Genomic DNA, 22,831 nt, shown 5'->3' on the forward strand with positions numbered 1-22,831 from the left:
CCAATAGCCGTGGGCCACTCTTCCAGCCATAACACCCCTGCACCACACAATTCACCTACTCTACTTTTTCATTCTCTTACACACCATTCCAGCCGAGATTTGAATGCCCCAAGAATTCATCACCGGGTGCACTTCTGCAGCAGCCGTGACCCCACACCTTTCACCTAATCACTCTTCCTTCCTCAAAGAAAAGTGGTTCCAGCTCACATTCTACTACCAAGTCCTTGCATGTCCCATCATCCTATACTTTATCCTAATCCACTCTTCTTATTCTCTGAATAGAAATAAAAACACCACCCACCTACTACTTCAATCCACGTTCCAGCAGCCGTGCATACCACTCTCTCCCTTTTTTTTTTATCTCCTGAAACAATTTAAAAAGAACCCCGTACAGCGTCACTCCACTCTCCTCTTCAATCAACAATTGCTACCTTTCAAAGCTTCCAGTGAGCGTGCTTCTCCTTTCTCCGCGAAATGAATCACCATGTGCACACTACCTACTCCCATCAATTCAGCTTTCAACTTTATAAATCCAAAAACAATTCTATCTCCTTCCAGCAGCCGTGAGACAACCGAGACATCACTTCATTCTCCTATTAAATCACTTCTTTTCAAATGAAATAGCAACTTAAATTATAGAATATGAAAATGGAATTCTAATTCAAGCATGAAGAAGAAAAAAAACGAGACCGAACCCATCCATGATTAAAAGCAACGCTGGAAGCAAAATAATAGCATTGTCTGAAGGAAGAAAAACTAAATCCTGGTGCGTGAGGTTGGAATAAAAATTAGAATTTCATTCCTCCATTACGTAACAGTTGCACAACTTCTACCATTGAAAAAAAAAATAAAAATAAAACGTTCAAAGAAAAGAAAACCGTGCGGTCGGCAGCTAGCTCTCCATTTCCCGTGCAAAACGTTCAAAAACCGAGAGTGTAAAGTCCTCCCCTGCAAGTGGCGGCTGCCCCTTTTGTCTTAAGGCCGTGTGTCACTTTTTAGGGTAGGGTCCACACATACAAAAAACCTAGGGTGCCAAGTCACTAACTTCTAATTTTGGGTCTAATCTAATTTACCAAAAATTGACCCAAAATATAAGAGTTGATTCAAAAATTCTAGACTACTGAATTACAATTTAATTAATTAAAAAATGTTTGTCTGGAGAGTCTTGAATTTATTTGGCAATCTTCCTGATGTCCCAAAATGTATTTCCGAAATTTTCCTGCATTTCAAAAATGCACTTAATCAGCTCAGAAAATCCAAATTAGCACAATTACAAATTTCCGACCAAATTAAGCGGAATTCGGAAAACGGGGAAATAACAAACAATTAAACACAATTCCCTGGTTTATTTAAGTGCAATAAACTAAATATAATTCAAGAAATAACGACTCATCAAAATAGACCACACTTAGTCTTTTGCACTCCTGGGCAAAACCAAGACGCAAATCAAGGAATAGTTCAAAGGACATCAGGGAAGTGACACAAACTCAGCACACCGAAAACAAACACTAACTAGGACAAGAACAGAATTACACACTTCTCAAGAAATCTGGACCAAGAAAAGAAGTAGACAATATCCAAAACAAAATCAAAGAAAGCATATACTCATGAAATCATCCAAGCACTTCCAAGCATGGCAAAATGATCAATCAGCTCAAGAGGTGAATCAAAAGTAAAAAAAAAAAACCTCACAGATGCACTATCAGTGTTTCTCTCAAGTGTCTAAGATAAGCAATGTCAACTCAATGCACTCGAGAAAGCAAACACAAACAGACTTGGTAAGCCTCTAATATCAACACTCAAAACATATGCATGTTCAAATCAAAAGGTCTTTTCATGGTTGTAATGGGGCCAAGGACAAGGGAGGATATAATATGGATGAGAAGCTATAAACGAAAAGAAATAGAGGAGCAATGGGGAACAAGTGTGAACACAATCAACTCACACCCAGACCTCTAATTCAATCCTCTTCTTGACTCCATTATTCACAAAATTTTTTTTTTTTTTTTTTCTATATTTTTTTTCATCTTGTCTCTTTCCTTATCTTTCTGTTTAGCACACAACTATAAGAGACAAGATATAAATCATATTTCCAACAACAAACAAGAAGAGGAACCAACTAGCCAATTCATCAGAATCCCCAAGGAGACCACACTTGTTCCCAAAACACTTCCAAAGCTCCAAAATTCCCTAAGGTTAAGGTACTCATGGTTTTTCACTTAGGGCTAGTGTATGAGCTTCAAAACAAGGAAATGGAGGAAAGTATAGGCTCAAAAGGGGTTATCAAAGAATCAGAGCAAGGTAAGCTTATTTGGCTAGAGAGGCTCAACAACAAAACTGCCTTTATCACTTCCAAACATGCATATCAATCAAGAATTATCAACAAGAGTCAAGCCAAGGCATATGTGCAAGCAATCAAGAGACATATCACACACAAGAAAGAACATAAAGTGGCTCAAATTCTCACATAGGGCATTTGTGTCACAATCAATTCAACTCTCAAACATCATGATCATCTTCCCAAGCAGAGAAAAGCAAGGATTTCAAACATATCAGAGTATCAATGAAGTGAAAGACACATCTACAACCTAAACAAAGTCCAGAAATCAAGAGAGACATGTAAAACTGTATGCAAGACACGACAAAAACTACCTAGAAAAGAAAAAAAATTTTAACCAAGAAAACAAAAACTAACAAAGAAAAATAAAGATCTCCCCCAATAGACCACACTTAAACTACACAGTGTCCTCAATGTGTCATAAGCATAAGATCAGAAATCATAACAGTCAACAGATCATGGACAAGTGCAATAAAAGTAGGGAAAGGGGGAGAAGAGAGAAAGAAAACTCCCCTGATCATGGTGGCAGTTGCCAATTTTGGACTTTCAGGGAGATGTCTTCCACCACAGGATCCAGCAAGGAAGTTTTGAGGAAGAATTGCTTCATCCTCCAAATTTGATCTAGCAGGGAGATATCATCCACAGCTGGATCTAAGAAGCAAAGATTGTTGATGAGCAGGTTCAGCTGGTGCCTATTGATCTTGAAGCTTTTGTCAGTGTTAGCACCTTTATTTTCCACTGTGGGTGTTTGTTGATCAAATTCATTTGTACCTCCTGCAATAGGGTTAGTGCAATGTGGCTCTACAGAAATTTCATGCAGGGGTATAACACCCAATCCCAATTTATCAGACTGAACCTCAGATACATCCTCAGAACATGAATCAATTTCAAAATCACAAGCAATATCAACTACAGACTCAGATTCATGTTCAATGCATGGAGAATAAACATTCGGATGCGACAGCAAAAATTGGTTCTCATCATGCATAGAGGGAAAATTAAAATCAGACTCAACAACAATATAATCATCAGCATACCTCTCAACAACATAATCATCAATATAATCAAATTGAGGTATGCTCACCTCCTCTTCCTTGAAGATTGCTAAAGTGTGGGAAGATGAAGGTAGTCTACCTGGTTCAGGATTACTGCTTATTTCTGCCTGCTCCTCAAAATACTCATCACTCTCCTCAGGTGCAAGGGTATGGACATATGATGATGGGAAAGTAGATGGCACAGTAGTAAGCTCATGACTCTTCTCCCAATCTTCTATGTTGATGCCACTATCATCATCATCTGGAATCTGAACAGTCTGAAATGGTAACTCTGAATCTTGAGACTGTTCCTCAGTGAGTTGAGTGGCCATCTGCCCTATCTGATCAGTCATACTCTGAATGGCAGCTCCTATTTCTTGCTGGAACTGCATGTTCTCTTGTTGGAACTGAAAGTTTTGCATGGTCATCTGCTCCAACAACTCCTTCAATGTAGGCTCAGAAGTAGAAGGCTGAGGAGCTATTTCGGCAGGAGAACTATACTGCTGACTCTCGTATTGCTGGACTGGTGGAGGCATAAAAGTACTCTGGAATGGTGGTTCTTGATATTGATGCTGTGGAGCATCATACCATCCCAAGGTAGGGTCATTCCATCCAAGACCGTTGCTGTAAGCATATTGCACAGGGGAAAATTTGCTCAGAAACTGATGCTCAAGATATCCCCAATCGGTAACGGATCTCAGAGGAAGAGAGTCTTTCCAATCCTTAGCTGCTCCTTGTAATGAATGCGGAAATGCGCTCAGGAAAATGTAATCAAGAGGGACATCTGGAGGTTTCATTGAAGAGCACATGATGTGGAGCTCCTCCAAATGTCTGTGTGGGCATTCTCCTGCAAAACCATGAAACTTAGGCAGCAAATGTATCAGTCCAGGGGTGAGATCGCAATGAAGATCATCCTCCTTAAGTGAAACCGGCTCACAAAGAGCACTCTCAGAAATTAAAGGATGAGTCATATTGTTCTCAACATAGAAATCAGCAAAATATGAATTACAATTAGAGTAACATGCAGAAGGAGAATCATAATCAGAGGCACTGGCAGAATAAGCACTATTCACATAACCAAAATAGGTAGACATGGAAAAAGAAAAATACTAAAAATTACGAAACAAATAAAACACAACACATTTATACATGCACCACACACACCAAACAGAACATCACATCACAACACAAGACAAAACACAACACACACTGACACAACAAAAAGACCTAAGACCGAACCATTGGTCCCCGGCAGCGGCGCCATTTTGATGAGAGGGTCGCACCTCCCACAAAAGTTATGCATAAAAGAATGCAGTATAGAGCTAGGAAGTGACTCCTAGGTCGTCTCACAAGGACCAATATTGCGGTTCAGTCTCAGTTCACACACGGAAAAGGGGGGGGGGGGTTTGTCAGTGTTAGCACCTTTATTTTCCACTGTGGGTGCATGTTGGTCAAATTCATGTGTACCTCCTGCAACATGGTTAGTGCAATGTGGCTCCAAAGAAATGACACACAGGGGTATAACACCCAATCCCAGTGTAACAGGCTGAACAACAGATAAACTCTCAGAACATGAATCAATTTCAAATTCAGAACCAATATCAACCACAAATTCAGATTCATGTTCAGTGCATGGAGAATAAACATACGAATTTGATATCAAAAATTGATTCTCATCATGCAGAGAGGAAGAATTAAAAACAGACTCATCAACAATACAATCACCACCATACCTATCAACAGCATAATCATCGACAACATAGTCAAAATTAGGTATGTTTTCCTCCACTTCCCTAAAGATTGGAAAAGTGGTGGAAGATGAAAATTGTCTACCTGATTCAAAATTACTGCTTATACCTGCCTGGTCCTCAAGATCTTCAGCAGTCTCCTCAGGTGCAAGAGTAGGGCCATAGGGCGATGGGAAAGTAAGTGGCGCAACAATAAGCTCATGACTCTTCTCCCCATCTTCTATGTTGATGCCACTATCATCATCAGGAATTAGAACAGTCTGAAATGGTGATTCCTCTAAATCTTGAGACTGTTCCTGATTGAGTTGAGTGGTCATCTGCCCTATCTGATTGCTCAAACATTGAAGGTGTGCTCTGTTCTCTTGCTGAAACTGAAGGTTCTGCATGGTCATCTGCTCCAACAACTCCTGCAATGTAAGCTCAGAAGTAGAAGGTTGAGGAGCTATCTGGGCAGACTCATAAAGTTGCAGCTGTTGTTGTTGCTGGACTGGCGGAGGCATAGAAGCATTCTGAGATGGTGCTTCCTGATATTGTTGTGGAGCATCATACCATCCCAAACTAGGGTCATTCCATCCAGGATCGTTGCTGTAACCATACTGAGTGGGGAAGAATTCATTCAAGAACATATGCTTAAGATCTTCCCAAGAAGTGATAGATCCTGGAGGAAGACAATACAGCCAATCCCTTGCTGCTTCTTGTAATGAATGTGGGAATGCCCTTAAGAACATGTGATCAACCGGTACATGTGGAGGCTTCATTGAAGAGCAAATGCTGTGGAATTCCTCCAAATGTCTGTGTGGGCATTCACCTGCAAAACCATGAAACTTAGGCAGCAAATGCATCAGTCCAGTCTTGAGAACGCAATGAACATCATCCTCAGTAGGTGGAACTGGTTCCCAAAGAGAACTCTCAGAAGTCGGAGGATGAGCCATATTGCTCTCAACATACAAATCAGCAGAATATGAATCACAATCAAAGTAACATGCAGAAGGAGAATCATAATCAGAGGCACTGGCAGAATAAGCACTATTCACATAACCAAAATAGGTAGACATGGAAAAAGAAAAATACTAAAAATTACGAAACAAATAAAACACAACACATTTATACATGCACCACACACACCAAACAGAACATCACATCACAACACAAGACAAAACACAACACACACTGACACAACAAAAAGACCTAAGACCGAACCATTGGTCCCCGGCAGCGGCGCCATTTTGATGAGAGGGTCGCACCTCCCACAAAAGTTATGCATAAAAGAATGCAGTATAGAGCTAGGAAGTGACTCCTAGGTCGTCTCACAAGGACCAATATTGCGGTTCAGTCTCAGTTCACACACGGAAAAGGGGGGGGGTTTGTGATTTTTTTTTGAATGCAATTGAACTAAAAAAAATGAAAATTAAACACAACCAAATATAAATAACAGCATTAACATGAAACTACAACAAATAATTATCCAAACACAATTCAAGCTGTAAAAATGCAACGGTTACACTAAAACATTAAATACACAATGTTGTCATTTATCCTACGCATTCACAACCAACTCAGCATGATATAAAATAATTTAAGCAAACAAAGTAAAAGAAAATAAAGAAAGTAAAATTTCTCTACTATTAATTGTGACCAATTCATCCACCAACAAAAATTAAAAATTGCAAATGCTAATAAAGAACTACTCCATGACCGTGACATTATGTGGCAAGCAAAGAAAAAAAAAATATCAAAACAATTTGGATGTTTCTTCCTTCCAGACATGAACTTCCAACTTCTATAATCCTTTAATGACATATGGTCCACTCATTTTTTTGCAAAAGGAATTTAAAGTAATTAAAATTGAAGTTATCACGGTACCTTGCTGCTCCTAAGTTATCTCATGCTAAAAGATAAATAAAAGACATTCATCCAATAGCCGTGGGCCACTCTTCCAGCCATAACACCCCTGCACCACACAATTCACCTACTCTACTTTTTCATTCTCTTACACACCATTCCAGCCGAGATTTGAATGCCCCAAGAATTCATCACCGGGTGCACTTCTGCAGCAGCCGTGACCCCACACCTTTCACCTAATCACTCTTCCTTCCTCAAAGAAAAGTGGTTCCAGCTCACATTCTACTACCAAGTCCTTGCATGTCCCATCATCCTATACTTTATCCTAATCCACTCTTCTTATTCTCTGAATAGAAATAAAAACACCACCCACCTACTACTTCAATCCACGTTCCAGCAGCCGTGCATACCACTCTCTCCCTTTTTTTTTATCTCCTGAAACAATTTAAAAAGAACCCCGTACAGCGTCACTCCACTCTCCTCTTCAATCAACAATTGCTACCTTTCAAAGCTTCCAGTGAGCGTGCTTCTCCTTTCTCCGCGAAATGAATCACCATGTGCACACTACCTACTCCCATCAATTCAGCTTTCAACTTTATAAATCCAAAAACAATTCTATCTCCTTCCAGCAGCCGTGAGACAACCGAGACATCACTTCATTCTCCTATTAAATCACTTCTTTTCAAATGAAATAGCAACTTAAATTATAGAATATGAAAATGGAATTCTAATTCAAGCATGAAGAAGAAAAAAAACGAGACCGAACCCATCCATGATTAAAAGCAACGCTGGAAGCAAAATAATAGCATTGTCTGAAGGAAGAAAAACTAAATCCTGGTGCGTGAGGTTGGAATAAAAATTAGAATTTCATTCCTCCATTACGTAACAGTTGCACAACTTCTACCATTGAAAAAAAAAATAAAAATAAAACGTTCAAAGAAAAGAAAACCGTGCGGTCGGCAGCTAGCTCTCCATTTCCCGTGCAAAACGTTCAAAAACCGAGAGTGTAAAGTCCTCCCCTGCAAGTGGCGGCTGCCCCTTTTGTCTTAAGGCCGTGTGTCACTTTTTAGGGTAGGGTCCACACATACAAAAAACCTAGGGTGCCAAGTCACTAACTTCTAATTTTGGGTCTAATCTAATTTACCAAAAATTGACCCAAAATATAAGAGTTGATTCAAAAATTCTAGACTACTGAATTACAATTTAATTAATTAAAAAATGTTTGTCTGGAGAGTCTTGAATTTATTTGGCAATCTTCCTGATGTCCCAAAATGTATTTCCGAAATTTTCCTGCATTTCAAAAATGCACTTAATCAGCTCAGAAAATCCAAATTAGCACAATTACAAATTTCCGACCAAATTAAGCGGAATTCGGAAAACGGGGAAATAACAAACAATTAAACACAATTCCCTGGTTTATTTAAGTGCAATAAACTAAATATAATTCAAGAAATAACGACTCATCATGGACGAAGTGGACGAAGTGAAGGAAGTCCAGGAAATGGAGGAAGTGGAGGAAGTGGAGGAAGTGGACGAAGTGGAGGAAGTAGACGAAGTGGACGAAGTGGACAAATTGGATGATTTTGGACGAAGTCGACGAAGTGGAGGAAGATGAGGAAGTGGAGGAAGTGGAGGAAGTGGAGGAAGTAAACGAAGTGGACGAAGTGGACGAAGTTGACAAATTGGACGAATTGGACGAAGTGGAAAAAGTGGAGGAAGATGAGGAAGTGGAGGAAGTGGAGGAAGTGGAGGAAGTGGAGGAAGTTGACGAAGTGGAGGAAGTAGAGGAAGTAGAGGAAGTGGAGGAACTGGAGGAAGGGAGGAATTGGAGGAATTGGACGAAGTGGACGAATTGGACGAAGTGGACGAAGTGGACGAAGTGGACGAAGTGGAGGAAGTGGACGAAGTGGAGGAAGTGGAGGAAGTAGACAAAGTGGACGAAGTGGACAAAATAGACGATTTGGACGAAGTGGACGAAGTTGAGGAAGATGTGGAAGTGGACGAAGTGGAGGAAGTGGAGGAAGTTGACGAAGTGTAGGAAGTAGAGGAACTGGAGGAAGTGGAGGAAGTGGAGACAATGGAGGAATTGGACAAAGTGGACGAAGTAGACGAAGTGGACGAAGTTGACGAAGTGGATGAAGTTGACGAAGTGGACGAAGTGGAGGAAGTGGACGAAGTATACGAAATAGAGGAAGTGGAGGAAGTGGAGGGAGTATAGGATGTGGAGGAAGTGGAGGAAGTGGAGGAAGTAGAGGAAGTGGAGGAAGTGGAGGAAGTTTACGAAGTGGACGAAGTTGACGAAGTGGAGGAACTAGAGGAAGTGGAGGAAGTGGAGGAAGTGGACGAAGTTGACGAAGTTGACGAAGTTGACGAAGTGGACGAAGTTGACGAAGTAGACGAAGTGGACGAAGTTGACGAAGTAGACGAAGTTGACGAAGTGGACGAAGTGGAGAAATTGGACGAAGTGTATGAGTTGGAGGAAGTGCAAGAAGTGGAGGAAGTTGACGAAGTTGAGGAAGTGGAGGAAGCGGACGAAGTGGTTGAAGTTGCCGAAGCTGAGGAAGTGGAGGAAGTAGAGGAATTGGAGGAAATGGAGAAGGTAGATGAAGTGGACGAAGTAGACAAAGTGGACAAAGTGGAGGAAGTGGAGGAAGTGGAGGAAGCGAAGGAAGTGGAGGAAGTGGACAAAGTCGAGGAAATGGAGGAAGTCGACGAAATGGACGAAGTTGAGGAAATGGACGAAAAGGACAACGTGGAGGAAGTGGAGGAAGTGGACGAAGTTGATGAAGTGGACGAAATGGACGAAGTTGACGAAGGGGACGAAATTGAGAAAGTGAAGGAAGTGGAGAAAGTTGAGGAAAAGGAGGAATGGGAGGAAGTGGATGAAGTTGAGGAAGTTCAGGAAGTGGAGGAAGAGGACGAAGTGGAGCAAGTGGATGAAGTTGAGGAAGTAAAGGAAGTGGAGGAAGTGGACGAAGTTGACGAAGTGGACGAAGTTGACGAAGTTGACGAAGTGGAGGAATTTGAGGAAGTGAAGGAAGTGGACGATGTGGAGGAAGTGGACGACGTGGACGAAACGGATGAACTCTACGAAGTGGAGGAAGTGGAGGAACTGGACAAAGTGGTCGAACTGGAGGCAGTGGTTGAACTTGAGGAAGTGTAGGAAGTTGACGAACTGGACGAATTTGAGGAAATTGAGGAAGTAGACGAAGTGGACGAAGTGGATGATGGGGACGAAGTGGACGATGGGGACGAAGTGGACGAAGTTGAGGAAGTGGTCGAAGTGGAGGAATTGGGGGAAGTGGAGGAAGTGGACGAAGTTGAGGAAGTGGACAAAGTTAATGAAGTGGACGAAGTGGACGAAGTGAAGGAAATGGATGAAATGGTGGAAGTGGACGAAGTGGAGGAAGTAGATGAAGTGGACAAATTGGACGAATTGGATGAAGTGGCGGAAGTGGACGAAGTGGAGGAAGTGGATGAAGTGGACGAAGTTGACGAAGTGGAGGAAGTGGACGAAGTGGACGAAGTGTACGAAATGGAGGAAGTGGACGAAGTGTACGAAATGGAGGAAGTGGACGAAGTGGACAAAGTTGAGGAAGTGGACGAAGTGGATGAAGTGGACGAAAGTGGACGAAGTCGAGGAATTGGACGGAGTTAACGAAGTGGACAAAGTTGACGAGGTGAAGGAAGTGGCCGAAGTGGATGAAGTGGAGAAAGTTGAGGAAGTTGAGGAAGTGGAGGAAGTGGACGACGTGGAAGAAACGGATGAACTCTACGAAGTGGAGGAAGTGGAGGAACTGGGCGAAGTGGTCGAACTGGAGGAAGTGGTTGAAGTTGAGGAAGTGTAGGAAGTTGACGAAGTGGACGAATTTGAGGAAGTTGAGGAAGTAGACGAAGTGGACGAAGTGGACGATGGGGACGAAGTGGACGAAGTTGAGGAAGTGGTCGAAGTGGAGGAATTGGGGGAAGTGGAGGAAGTGGACGAAGTTGAGGAAGTGGACGAAGTTAATGAAGTGGACGAAGTGGACGAAGTGAAGGAAATGGATGAAATGGTGGAAGTGGACGAAGTGGAGGAAGTAGACGAAGTGGACAGAGTGGACGAAGTGGACAAAGTGGACGAAGTGGTCAAATTCGACGAATTGGATGAAGTGGCGGAAGTGGAGGAAGTGGACGAAGTGGATGAAGTGGACGAAGTGGACGAAGTGGACGAAGTGGACGAAGTGGACGAGGTGGACGAAGTGAAGGAAGTGGATGAAATGGAGGAAGTGGAGAAATTGGAGGAAGTGGACGAAGTGGACGAATTGGATGAATTGGAGGAAGTGGAGGAAGTGAAGGAAGTGGAGGAAGTGGAGGAAGTGGAGTGATAACAGTTGAAAAACTGTTATTTTCATGCTTAAAATTGATACTAAAAGCAACCTTTAATACTTATAAACTAACTTGGAATCATGTTTTTGTTCATATTTTTGGAAATAAGAGAGCTGGATAGGTTTATGCTTGATTTCAGTGTTTTATGCAGGTTTTAAGGTTAATTTGGTGAAAGAAGTGAAGAAGGATAGATATGGAATCAGAAAAGAATTCAAAAAGTGCAAAAGGAGAAGTCGCAACTACCGCTCAGCGGCAGTTTACCATTGAGTGGCACTCAGAAACCCACGTTGGATCCACTGAGGGGTGAAAAGGCCACTGAGGGAGAAGAATCAACTCACGCACTTACCGCTGAGTGGCACTATTTTGAGCTTGGGCCTAATTTTCTGTAATATTACGAACAATATATAAGCTTTAGGTCTTCCTAGGGTTTGTATCTTTGGCTGGAGACGAAGCAAACACTCTCTTTTCCACCCCTTGGAGGAAGATCTTGGATGCTGAGGCTACCTACTCATCCTTCTAGGGTTTTATCTTTCATTCTTTCATTATTGTTCATGTAGTGTCACCATGAATATGGTGAACTAAACCTTGTATTGTTGTTGGGAATCAATGTAGTCTTGTGAAACTCTCATATATGGAATTTGTGTTTTAACATTTTATTTTAAGATACATGATTTCTTTCATTATTAGTTAGGGTTTTTCCTCTTTGCTTAAAGCTTGCATTGTTTAACTCATTCAATGCCATGATTATTGATTTTGTCGATATGGGAACGTACGTGGAATTCTAGATCCGGGGAATTTCTCCCAATAGCGTATTGCCTAGACATAGGAATATGAGGGTTGGTTGTCGTTAAGCTTCTGCACTTCAGAATTAATTATTAGGGATGCTAGGAGTTGTATGAACTCGTAATTAAGGATAGGCCTTCTTGCAAGGTGATTTAGAGAGTGGCATTAGCAATTGATGAAAAGAATGATGAATTCCTAAAAGTATATGAGAGTGGATAAGATGAAATTGATAACCCCAACAACATACTCATCCATCTAATTCATTAAAGTGTTTGTATTCCTCTTTTCCATTGATCAAATTCATGCATACATGTTTAATTATTGTCTTTTGCATTTAAAACCTACAATCAATTGTTCATAAGTCTCAAATAATCGACAAATCATAGAGCTAACTAGGCCATGAGTAGTTTGGGAGAACGATACTTGGTCTTGCTGATTGTTAAACAAGTTTGTGGCGCCGTTTTTCGGTGTTCATAAATTTGTCATCAAGTTTTTGGCGCCATTGCCGGGGACTCGTTGGTTTAACTAGTTCATTTGTGTGATTATTGATTATCTTTGACTTGAATTTTGAATTTTGAAATTTGAATTTCTGTTTCTATATTATTTTATTTTATTTTATTTTATTTTATTTTTCTGTTTTTATTTTTTCTGTTTTTATTTTATCTTCTTATCTCTGATCTTATATCTTCTTCTATATCTTTTTGTGCTAACCAATTTCTCTAGGGATTTGTTTTCTTGTGTATGCAGGAAGCAATCCGAACTAGGAGCAAGAAAACTGCAGAACCTCTTCTTGAAGGCTTAGATGAGAGTAGACGGAGGAGAAGAATCCGTACATCTAGAGAACTTTTTCCTTCTCCGGAAACTCTGTTACAACCATCACCACAAGGTCTGACCATAACACTGAGAATATGGAGAATAATAATGCCAGAAGAACTCTTGTAGATTATACTAATATAGCTGGACCTTAACATTTCAATAACATAGCAAGACCAAGAGTCAATGCAGCTAATATGGAGGTGAAACCAGCATTAATCCAACTGGTGAAGAGTAATCAATTTAATGGGTTGTCTCACGAAAGCCCATATGAGCACCTTACAAGTTTTAATGAGATTTGCAACACAATAAAGATAAATGGGGTGCCGGACGAAGCAATAAAACTTAGCTTGTTTCCATTCTCATTAGGAGGCAACACTAAGCTTTGGTTGAATTCTTTTCCAGAAGGAAGCTTTACAGAGTGGGAAGCAGTGGTGACAAAGTTCCTAAACAAATACTTTCCACAATCAAAGGTAAATAAAGGAAAGCAAGAGATTTCATCATTCAGGCAAGGCATGGAGGAATCACTAGGTCATGCATGGGACATATATAAAAGCTTATTAAGAAAGACTCTCACGCATGGATTTGATGAAGTGGAGGTAGTCCTGATCTTCCTTGGAGGTCTTGGTTCACAAACCAAGATGATGCTTGACGCCTCAGCAGGAGGAAATATCAAATGGAAAACTCCAGAGGAAGCTACAGAAATAATTGAAAATATGGCTACAAGTGATAATGAACTAAACAGTGAAAGAGGAGCTCCTATTCAACAAAAAGGAGTTCTACAGTTACAAACCAATGATGCCTTGCTAGCACAGAACAAGATATTAACTCAACAACTGGAGACTCTTACAAAAACACTTGCACAACTGCCAAAAGAGTTGAAGACTATTGAACAGGTTCAATCACAGTTGTGTGAATTATGTGGGGGTGACCATATAAATGGTCAATGTGCCTTTCCAGTAGAAGCCTTAGAGGATGTTAACTTCATGGCCAATCAATACCGTCGGGGAATTTCAATCAAGGGTGGAAACCACATCCAAGCATTGGTCAAGGACAAAGTGGGCAATTTGGACAAAGTGGGCAATTTAACAAGCAACAACAACAACCAACCTTATGGCAACAGATTTCTATACTTAATGAAAGATCAATAAGGATGGAAGAAAATCTCCATCAGTTCATACAGAAAACTGAATCTACTCAAAAGAGAACTGAAGCTGCTATTAAGAATTTGAAGATTCAAATGGGTCAGATTACCAAGCAGTTGGAAGAAAGGCCTGACAAAAATTTTGGGGCTAATACTGAGGTTAACCCCAGGGAAGAATGTAAAGTGTTGGAGAGTACAAATGAGGAGACAGTTGAGTTAGAAAAAGGAGAGACAGAAAAAGAAGAGAGAGAAAAGAGAGAAAAAGAAAAAGAAGAGAGAGAAAAGACAGAAAAAGAAAAAGAAGAGAGAAAAGAGAAAGGAGAGAGAAGAGAGATAAAGAGTAAAGATATTTTTCCTTTTCCAATAAATCAAGAGGAACAATTTGATTTTACAGAATTATTCAAGATGGTGAACAATGATGTACCTTGGAAGGAGATATTACAACAAGTTGCAGTTTATACTAAACATGAGGAAGAAGTCTCTACAAAGAAAAGACGTAGAGATGATGATACAAAGAAGTATAAAGTTGTTAAAAAGGAGCCATTCCCTCCAAAAGCACAATAGGGAAGAAAGGGATAAAAAAGGCTTTACTTGATTTAGGATCAAGTGTTAACTTGATACCTTATTCTTTACTTGAGCAGATTGGTGATGTTGACGTGAAGCCTATAAAGGTTAATTTAATAATGGCAGATGGATCCTCAAAGAAACCCTATGGAGTAGCAGAGGATATTATAGTTTGTGTAGGCAAACTACAGTTCTTGGCAGACTTTGTGGTGATCGAGATGGAGACTGAAAAGATACCCATTATTCTTGGAAGACCGTTTATGAAAACAGCCAAAGCCATCATTGATGTGAACGAAGGTATAGTGGTGCTCCAAGACCGAGAAGAAAGAGTTGTTGTAGATGTCTTCAAAGAAGAGAGGCAGATGCAGGAGGAAGAAACTAGTCATAAAGCTGCATTTCAAGATGTACTCATGACTAGCCTTGAAGATGAAAAGCCCAAGGTTAAAGGTAAACATTGTTTGTTGTTTCAGGTACATGAAGAAGAAAAGATTGGAAGAGGAAGAAAAAGTTCATGATGACTGGATGAAAGAACGACTCCAACTTGGTACACCTGTGAGATTCAAAAACAAGTTGTGGGTTGTAAAAGGCTACAAAGAAAATGAGATGATAGAGATAGAGTCTCCACATTCTAGAAGAGTCAAAAAAGTGTACCGGAAGCAGTTGAAGAGTTGGTGGGATATGAACATCAACCATGAAGAAGGAACTTGAACTTTATTGGGTCAAGCTAATGACGTTAAAAGAGCGCTTGCTGGAAGGCATTCCAGTGATTTGAGGACAATTTTTTATATTTTATTTTTGTTTTGTAATTTTTAATCAGTTGGACATTATTTCTGTAAATTTTTGAGTATAGCATTTACTGAAGGATGCTAGGTGGTTAATTATCTACTGAAGGATACTAGGTTGTTACACCTACTGATGGGTGTTGGTAAGAAAGTTTTGCACCTACTGATGGGTGTTGGTGGAATTTGGGTCAGGCTCGTGACGTTAAACAAGCACTACCTGGGAGGCAACCCAGTTGATTGATTATATTTTTGTTTGTAGTTGCATAATAGGGTTTTGTATGAGTAATCTGAGAATTTTATTGCAGGGAACAAGTGAGGGGTATGTTTAGGAGGCACTTAGGTTAAGTTAGGGAGAAGAAGAGCACTTCCCGAAAGTGCCGCTGAGCGGTAGTATCGCAAACTGGGCTTAGGTTGCCCCTTAGCGGAACCCGAGCCCATTAGGGTATTTTTATACCCTAAGCTGCACTTTGGCTTCTCTTTTCAGATTCTTCTTTGCATATACACTCCTACTTACCTTTTCAAAGGTTTTCTACAACTTTTCCCTCATCCATCTTAAGAAAATCTCTTCTCTACTCACTTTCTCACTAGTTTTCCATCTAAGTTTGGGGTTGGAAGAGAGCATCATAGCTTGAAAGCATTTTCCATTCATCTAGCATTTCCACCCAAGTAAGTCAAGCATTTTTCATTCTAGGGTTCTTGAGTTTGAATTTGATTGTTAAAGCATGAATTTTTAGGGGTTTTGATTTCTATGCATGATTTGATGATTTAATTGATGTTTGAACCGATTGAACTGAATGATTTTGATCTGGAAAACTGAAAATTGCATGTGGGTGGAGTTAGGACAGGTTAAAAAAGAATTTTTCAAAAAATCTGCAGAGTCACCGCTCATGGGTAAATTGTCGCTGAGCGGCACTCTGACAGACATGCTGTTTTTGCTAAGTTGCGTTCTGGATTGCTGCAACGGTGGCGCTGAGGGGTGTTTTTGACCCTCAGCGGTGGTTTAGCTTCGAAATAAGGTGTTGTCTGTGTTTTACTAATGATTAACAACATGTTTTGTGGTTTTGTATCTGTGTTTGATGTAGGAATGGCATCCTCTTCAGGCAAAAGAATTAAGACCATGGCATCCAAAAGAAAAGAAAAGGAACCAGAACAACCCCATTCTAGTAGGTTCCTATCTCGCAAACATGAGAAGCACTTTAAGGTGGTCCAAGATAGGAGACTCCTTATGGAGAGAAAGGTTGGAATGATACCTAACTTTGCTCCTCAATTTGGAGAGCAATTGTTAGGGAATGATTGGGGGAAGCTAGCTACATACCCTACACCTGCCAATATAGCAGTGGTGAAAGAATTCTACACCAATGCAAGGAAGATTGGTGATTATCCGGCTGAGAATTACCTAGGCTATGTCAGAGGCCATGCTATTAGGTATGATCTTGATTCCATCAACAACTTCTTGGATACTGTGTGGGCTGGTGAGTAGTGCCAGTTTGCTCTCTGTATGGAGAAGGCGCTGATTTTGATGATGTGGGGAGAGTTTTATGTGTACCTGGAGGACATTTTCAGAGGAATAGAACTGGCTCTGTGGTGAACATTAGGAGGACTGACTTGACACCTCTTGCAAAGTTTTGGATGGCGTTTTCTCATGCTAACATTCAGCCATGTTCTCATGTGTTAGACATCACTCTTAGCACGACGCTCCTCCTTTACTGTGCAATCAGGAACTTAAATGTCAATATTGGACAGGTAATAGCTGATGAGATAAGGGTGTGTGCTAACACAACAAACAGCAAAGCACCCTTAGGACATCCTTCTTTGATTACACACCTCTGCAAGATAGCTGGGGTGGATACTTCTGCTCCACCATTTGAAAGGCCAAGGAAAGCAATTGATGAGGCCTATTACAGACAATATTATGGAGGTGAGGAGGCAGCTCAGCCAGTTCCACCACGCCGTACTCGCAGAGAAAGAGGGCAAGCATAGAGTCAGGAAACTGCTGAGACACATGAAGCAGAACCTTTCCAAATTAGGGACATGTATATGTCTCTTATAGGTGCACAGTTACAGTCTATCCATAGAGGGCAGGTGGCTACTGCTAAAATAATTGTTGGAATGTATGATACACCTCCAGCACACATGTGGACTATGGAGGAGTTTCATAATGTGGTAGCTTGGCCGAAAAAGCTGGTACAAGAAGGCAGAGCTGGAGCAGCTGAAGCTTCAACTATGGAGATGGATGAAGATGATGCTGATGATAATGACGATGAGGCATTTGAGGATGCCGAAGATGAGGAAGAAGAAGAGGATACAAATGACAGCTCAGATTGATGAGGAGTTGAGATAGCATTCACTGATGAATGTTATCATTACTAGAGCAGGGCTTATGTTTTTGTTTGGTTTTATGTTCTGAACTTATTTATTTGTGTTTTTAGAATAGGGTTTGATGTACACAATTGGAAACTTTGTCTGATGGTTTGTTTATGATTGTGATTGTTTGATAAGTAATGCTTGATGATGCTTTGATATGGATTGATGTTGAGATGTGCACATTAAATGCTTATACAGGTGGTTCACAAGCTTTGTGAACAAATGAATGATGTTGTGATTGTGATTGTGCTATTAAGCAGGATGTGTATGTCAAATGTGAATGAGCTTATATGTGAGGTTTAGAGCTCCAGAGTTTTTGTGATTGAATGCTAAGGAAGTGAAGGAAGTGGAGGAAGTGGAGGAAGTCGAGAAAGTGGAGGAAGTTGACGAAGTGGACGAAGTTGAGGAAGTGGACGAAGAGGACGACGTGGAGGAAGTGGAGGAAGTGGACAAAGTGGACGAAGTTGAGGAAGTGGAGGAAGTGGACGAAGTTGACGAAGTGGACGAAGTTTAGAAAGTGGAGGAAGTGGACGAAGTTGACGAAGTGGACGAAGTTGACGAAGTCGACGACGTTGACTAACTTGAGGAAGTGAAGGAAGTGGACGAAGTGGACGAAGTGGAGAAAGTTGAGGAAGTGGACGAAGTGGAGAAATCGGACGAAGTTGACGAAGTGGATGAAGTAGAGAAAGTTGAGGAAGTGGAGGAAGTGGACGACGTGGACGAAACGGATGAAGTCTACGAAGTGGAGGAAGTGGAGGAGGTTGACGAAGTGGACGAATTTGAGGAAGTTGAGGAAGTGGACGAAGTGGACGATGGGGACGAAGGGGATGAAGTTGAGGAAGTTGAGGAAGTGGACGAAGTGGAGGAATTGTGGGAAGTTGAGGAAGTGGACGAAGTTAATGAAGTGGACGAAGTGAAGGAAGTGGATGAAATAGAGGAAGTGGAGGAAGTGGAGGAAGTAGACGAAGTGTACGAAGTGGACAAAGTGGACAAATTGGACGAATTGGAGGAAGTGGAGGAAGAGAAGGAAGTGGAGGAAGTGGAGGAAGTGGAGGAAGTGGAGGAAGTGGAGGAAGTGGATGAAGTGGACAAATTGGACTAAGTGGACTAAGTTGATGAAGTGGACGAAGTTGACGAAGTGGAGGAAGTGGAAGAAGTCTACGAAATGAAGGAAGTGGAGGAAGTGGAGGAAGTTGACGAAGTTGAGGAAGTTGAGGAGGTTGACGATGTGGAGGAAGTGGAGGAGGTTGACGAAGTGGACGAATTTGAGGAAGTTGAGGAAGTGGACGAAGTGGACGATGGGGACGAAGGGGATGAAGTTGAGGAAGTTGAGGAAGATGACGAAGTGGAGGAATTGGGGGAAGTTGAGGAAGTAGACGAAGTTAATGAAGTGGACGAAGTGAAGGAAGTGGATGAAATAGAGGAAGTGGAGGAAGTGGAGGAAGTAGACGAAGTGGACGAAGTGGACGAAGTGGACAAATTGGACGAATTGGAGGAAGTGGAGGAAGAGAAGGAAGTGGAGGAAGTGGAGGAAGTGGAGGAAGTGGAGGAAGTGGAGGAAGTGGATGAAGTGGACAAATTGGACTAAGTGGACTAAGTTGATGAAGTGGACGAAGTTGACGAAGTGGAGGAAGTGGAAGAAGTCTACGAAATGGAGGAAGTGGAGGAAGTAGAGGAAGTGCAGGAAGTTGACGAAGTTGAGGAAGTGGAGGAAGTGAAGGAAGCAGACGAAGTGGTTGAAGTTGACGAAGTTGAGGAAGTGGAGGAAGTAGATGAAGTGGACGAAGTAGAAAAAGTGGAAGCAGCATACGAAGTGGAGGAAGTGGAGGAAGTGAAGGAAGTGGAGGAAGTGGAGGAAGTCGACGAACTGGACAAAGTTGAGGAAGTGGATGAAGAGGACGACGTGGACGAAGTGGAGGAAGTGGACGAAGTGGACGAAGTTGAGGAAGTTGAGGAAGTGGACGAAGTGGACGAAGTGCATGAAGTTGACGAAGTGGATGAAGTGGACGAAGTGAAGAAAGTGGACGAAGTGAAGAAAGTTAAGGAAGAGGAGGAATTGGACGAAGTGGATGAAGTTGAGGAAGTTGACGAAGTGGAGGAAGAGGACGAAGTTGAGGAAGTAGAGGAAGTGGAGGAAGTGAAGGAACTAGAAAAAGTTGACAAAGTGGACGAAGTTGACGAAGTGGACGAAGTGGACGAACTTGAGGAAGTGAAGGAAGTGGACGAAGTTCAGGAAGTGGGGGAAGTGAACGAAGTGGACGAAGTTGAGGAAGTGGACGACGTGGACGAAGTAGAGGAAGTGGAGGAAGTGGACGAAGTTGAGGAATTGGACAAAGTGGACGAAGTTGGCGAAGTGGACTGATGAAAAATTTATGAACACCGAAAAACGGCGCCAAGTGTGACCGAATCGTATCAAGTAGTAAAACTAGGTAAGACCAAGTATCGTTTTCCCAAAGGACTCATGGCCTAGTTAGCTATATGATTTGTTCATTATTTAAGACTTGTTAACAATTGATTGTAGGGTTTAAATGCAAAAGAAAATAATTAAACATATATGCATGAATTTGATCAATGGAAAAGAGGAATACAAACACTTTAATGAATTAGATGGATGAGTATGTTGTTGGGGTTATCAATTTCATCTTATCCACTCTCATATACTTTAGGAATTCATCATTCTTTTCATCAATTGCTAATGCCACTCTCTAAATCACCTTGCAAGAAGGCCTATCCTTAATTACGGGTTCATACAATTCCTAGCATTCCTAATAATTAATTCTGAAGTGCAGAAGCTTAACAGAAACCAACCCTCATATTCCTATGTCTAGGCAATATGCTATTGGGAGAATTTCCCCGGATCTAGATTTCCCCGTACGTTCCCATATCGACAAAATCAATAATCATGGCGTTGAATGAGTTAAACAAAGCAAGCTTTAAGCAAAGAGGACAAACCCTAACTAATGATGAAAGAAAGCATATATCTTAAAATAAGATGTTAAAACACAAATCCCATATATGAGAGTTTCACAAGACTACATTGATTCCCCAACAAGGTTTAGTTCACCATATTCATGGTGAAACTAGATGAACAATAATGAATGAAAGAAAGATAGAACCCTAGAAAGATGAGGAGGTAGCCTGAGCATCCAAGATCTTCCTCCAAGGGGTGGAAAAGAGAGTGTTTGCTTCGTCTCCAGCCAAAGATACAAACCCTAGTACGTCTGATAACAGTTGAAAAACTGTTATTTTCATGCTTAAAATTGATACTAAAAGCAACCTTTATACTTAGAAACTAGCTTCAAATCATGCTTTTCTTCATATTTTCAGAAATAAGAGAGCTGGACAGGTTTATGCTTGATTTCAGTGTTTTTGTGCAGGTTTTAAGGTGAATTTGGTGAAAGAAGTGAAGAAGGAGAGATATGGAATCAGAAAAGACATCAAAAAGTGCAAAAGGAGAAGTCGATGTCACCGCTCAGCGGCAGTTTACCGCTGAGCGGCACTCAGGAGCTCACGGGAGGACCGCTGAGGGGCAAAATGGCCGCTGAGGGGAAGAAACGTGACACGCACTCACCGCTGAGCGGTATTTTACCGCTGAGCGGCACTTTAATGGGCTTGGACCTAATTTTCTGTAATTTACGAATATATAAGCTTAGGGTTTCCTAGGGTTAGGTATCTTTGGCTGGAACGAAGCAAACACTCTCTCTTCCACCCCTTTGAAGGAGGATCTTGGATGCTGAGGCTTCCTCTTCACCTTTTTAGGGTTTTATCTTTCATTCTTTCATTGTAATTCATCTAGGTTCACCATGAATATGGTGAACTAAACTCTGTATGTTTGTTGGGGAATCAATGTAATCTTTTGAAGCTCTCATATATGGAATCTGTTTTTACATCTTTTAATTAAGACTTTGCTTTCTTTCATCATTAGTTAGGGTTTTTCCTCTTTGCTTAATGCTTGCATTGTTTAACTCATTCGATGCATGATTATTGTTTTGTCGATACGGGCGCGTACGGGGAAGTCTAGATCCGGGGAATTTCTCCCAATATTATATTGGTTGTCGTTAAGCTCCTGCACTTATGAACTGATCATTAGGAATGCTAGGAATTGTATGAACTCGTGATTAGGGAGAAGCCTTCTTGAAAGGTACTTTAGAGAGTGGCATTAACAATGATGATTTGAATGTTGAATTCCTAAAATATATGAGAGTGGATAAGATGAAATTGACCCCAACAACATATTCATACATTTATTTCATTGAAAGTGTTTATCTTTTGCTTTTTGCCATTGATCAAAAACTTCATGCATACATATTTAATTTTCGTCTTTTGCATATAAAAATCCAAATATTTGTCTTTAAGTCTTAACTAATCAAGAAATCACACAACTAAACTAGGCCGTGAGTCCTTTGGGAAGAACGATACTTGGTCTTACCAAGTTTATTACTTGAACGATTCGGTCATACTTGCCGATTGAAAAACAAGTTTGTGACATCATATTTTGGTGTTCATAAATTTGTCCATCAAGTTTTTGGCGCCGTTGGGGACTCGTGGTTTAACTGGTTAATTTGTGTGATTATTGATTATCTTTGACTTATTTTTTTTATTTTTAATTTAAATTTCGAATTTTTTTATTTTATTTTATTTTTTCTGTTTATATTTTCAGTTTGTATTTTATTTGATTTTATTTTATTTTTCTGTTTTCTGTTTTCTGTTTTCTGTTTTTATTTTCTTTTTATCTTCTCTATATCTTTTTGTGCTAACCAAATCTTTTCTAGGGTTTTGTGTTCTTGTGTATGCAGGAGGCAATTCGAACTAGGAGCAAGAAAACAACAGAACCTCTGCTTGAAGGATTAGAAGACAGTAGACGGAGGAGAAGAATCGAACATCTAGAGAACTTTTCCTCCTCCGGAAACTCTGTTGCAACCATCACCACAAGGTTCTGTTCATAGCACAGAAAATATGGAGAATAAACAATGTTCAGAAGAACTCTTGCTGATTACACCAATATAGCTGGACCTCAGCACTTTAACAGCATAGCTAGACCTAGAGTCAATGCA

Source organism: Vigna umbellata, chromosome 11 (assembly GCF_029865625.1).
Source record: "Vigna umbellata cultivar VRB3 chromosome 11, Vumbellata_1.0, whole genome shotgun sequence".
Taxonomy (NCBI): Eukaryota; Viridiplantae; Streptophyta; class Magnoliopsida; order Fabales; family Fabaceae; genus Vigna; species Vigna umbellata.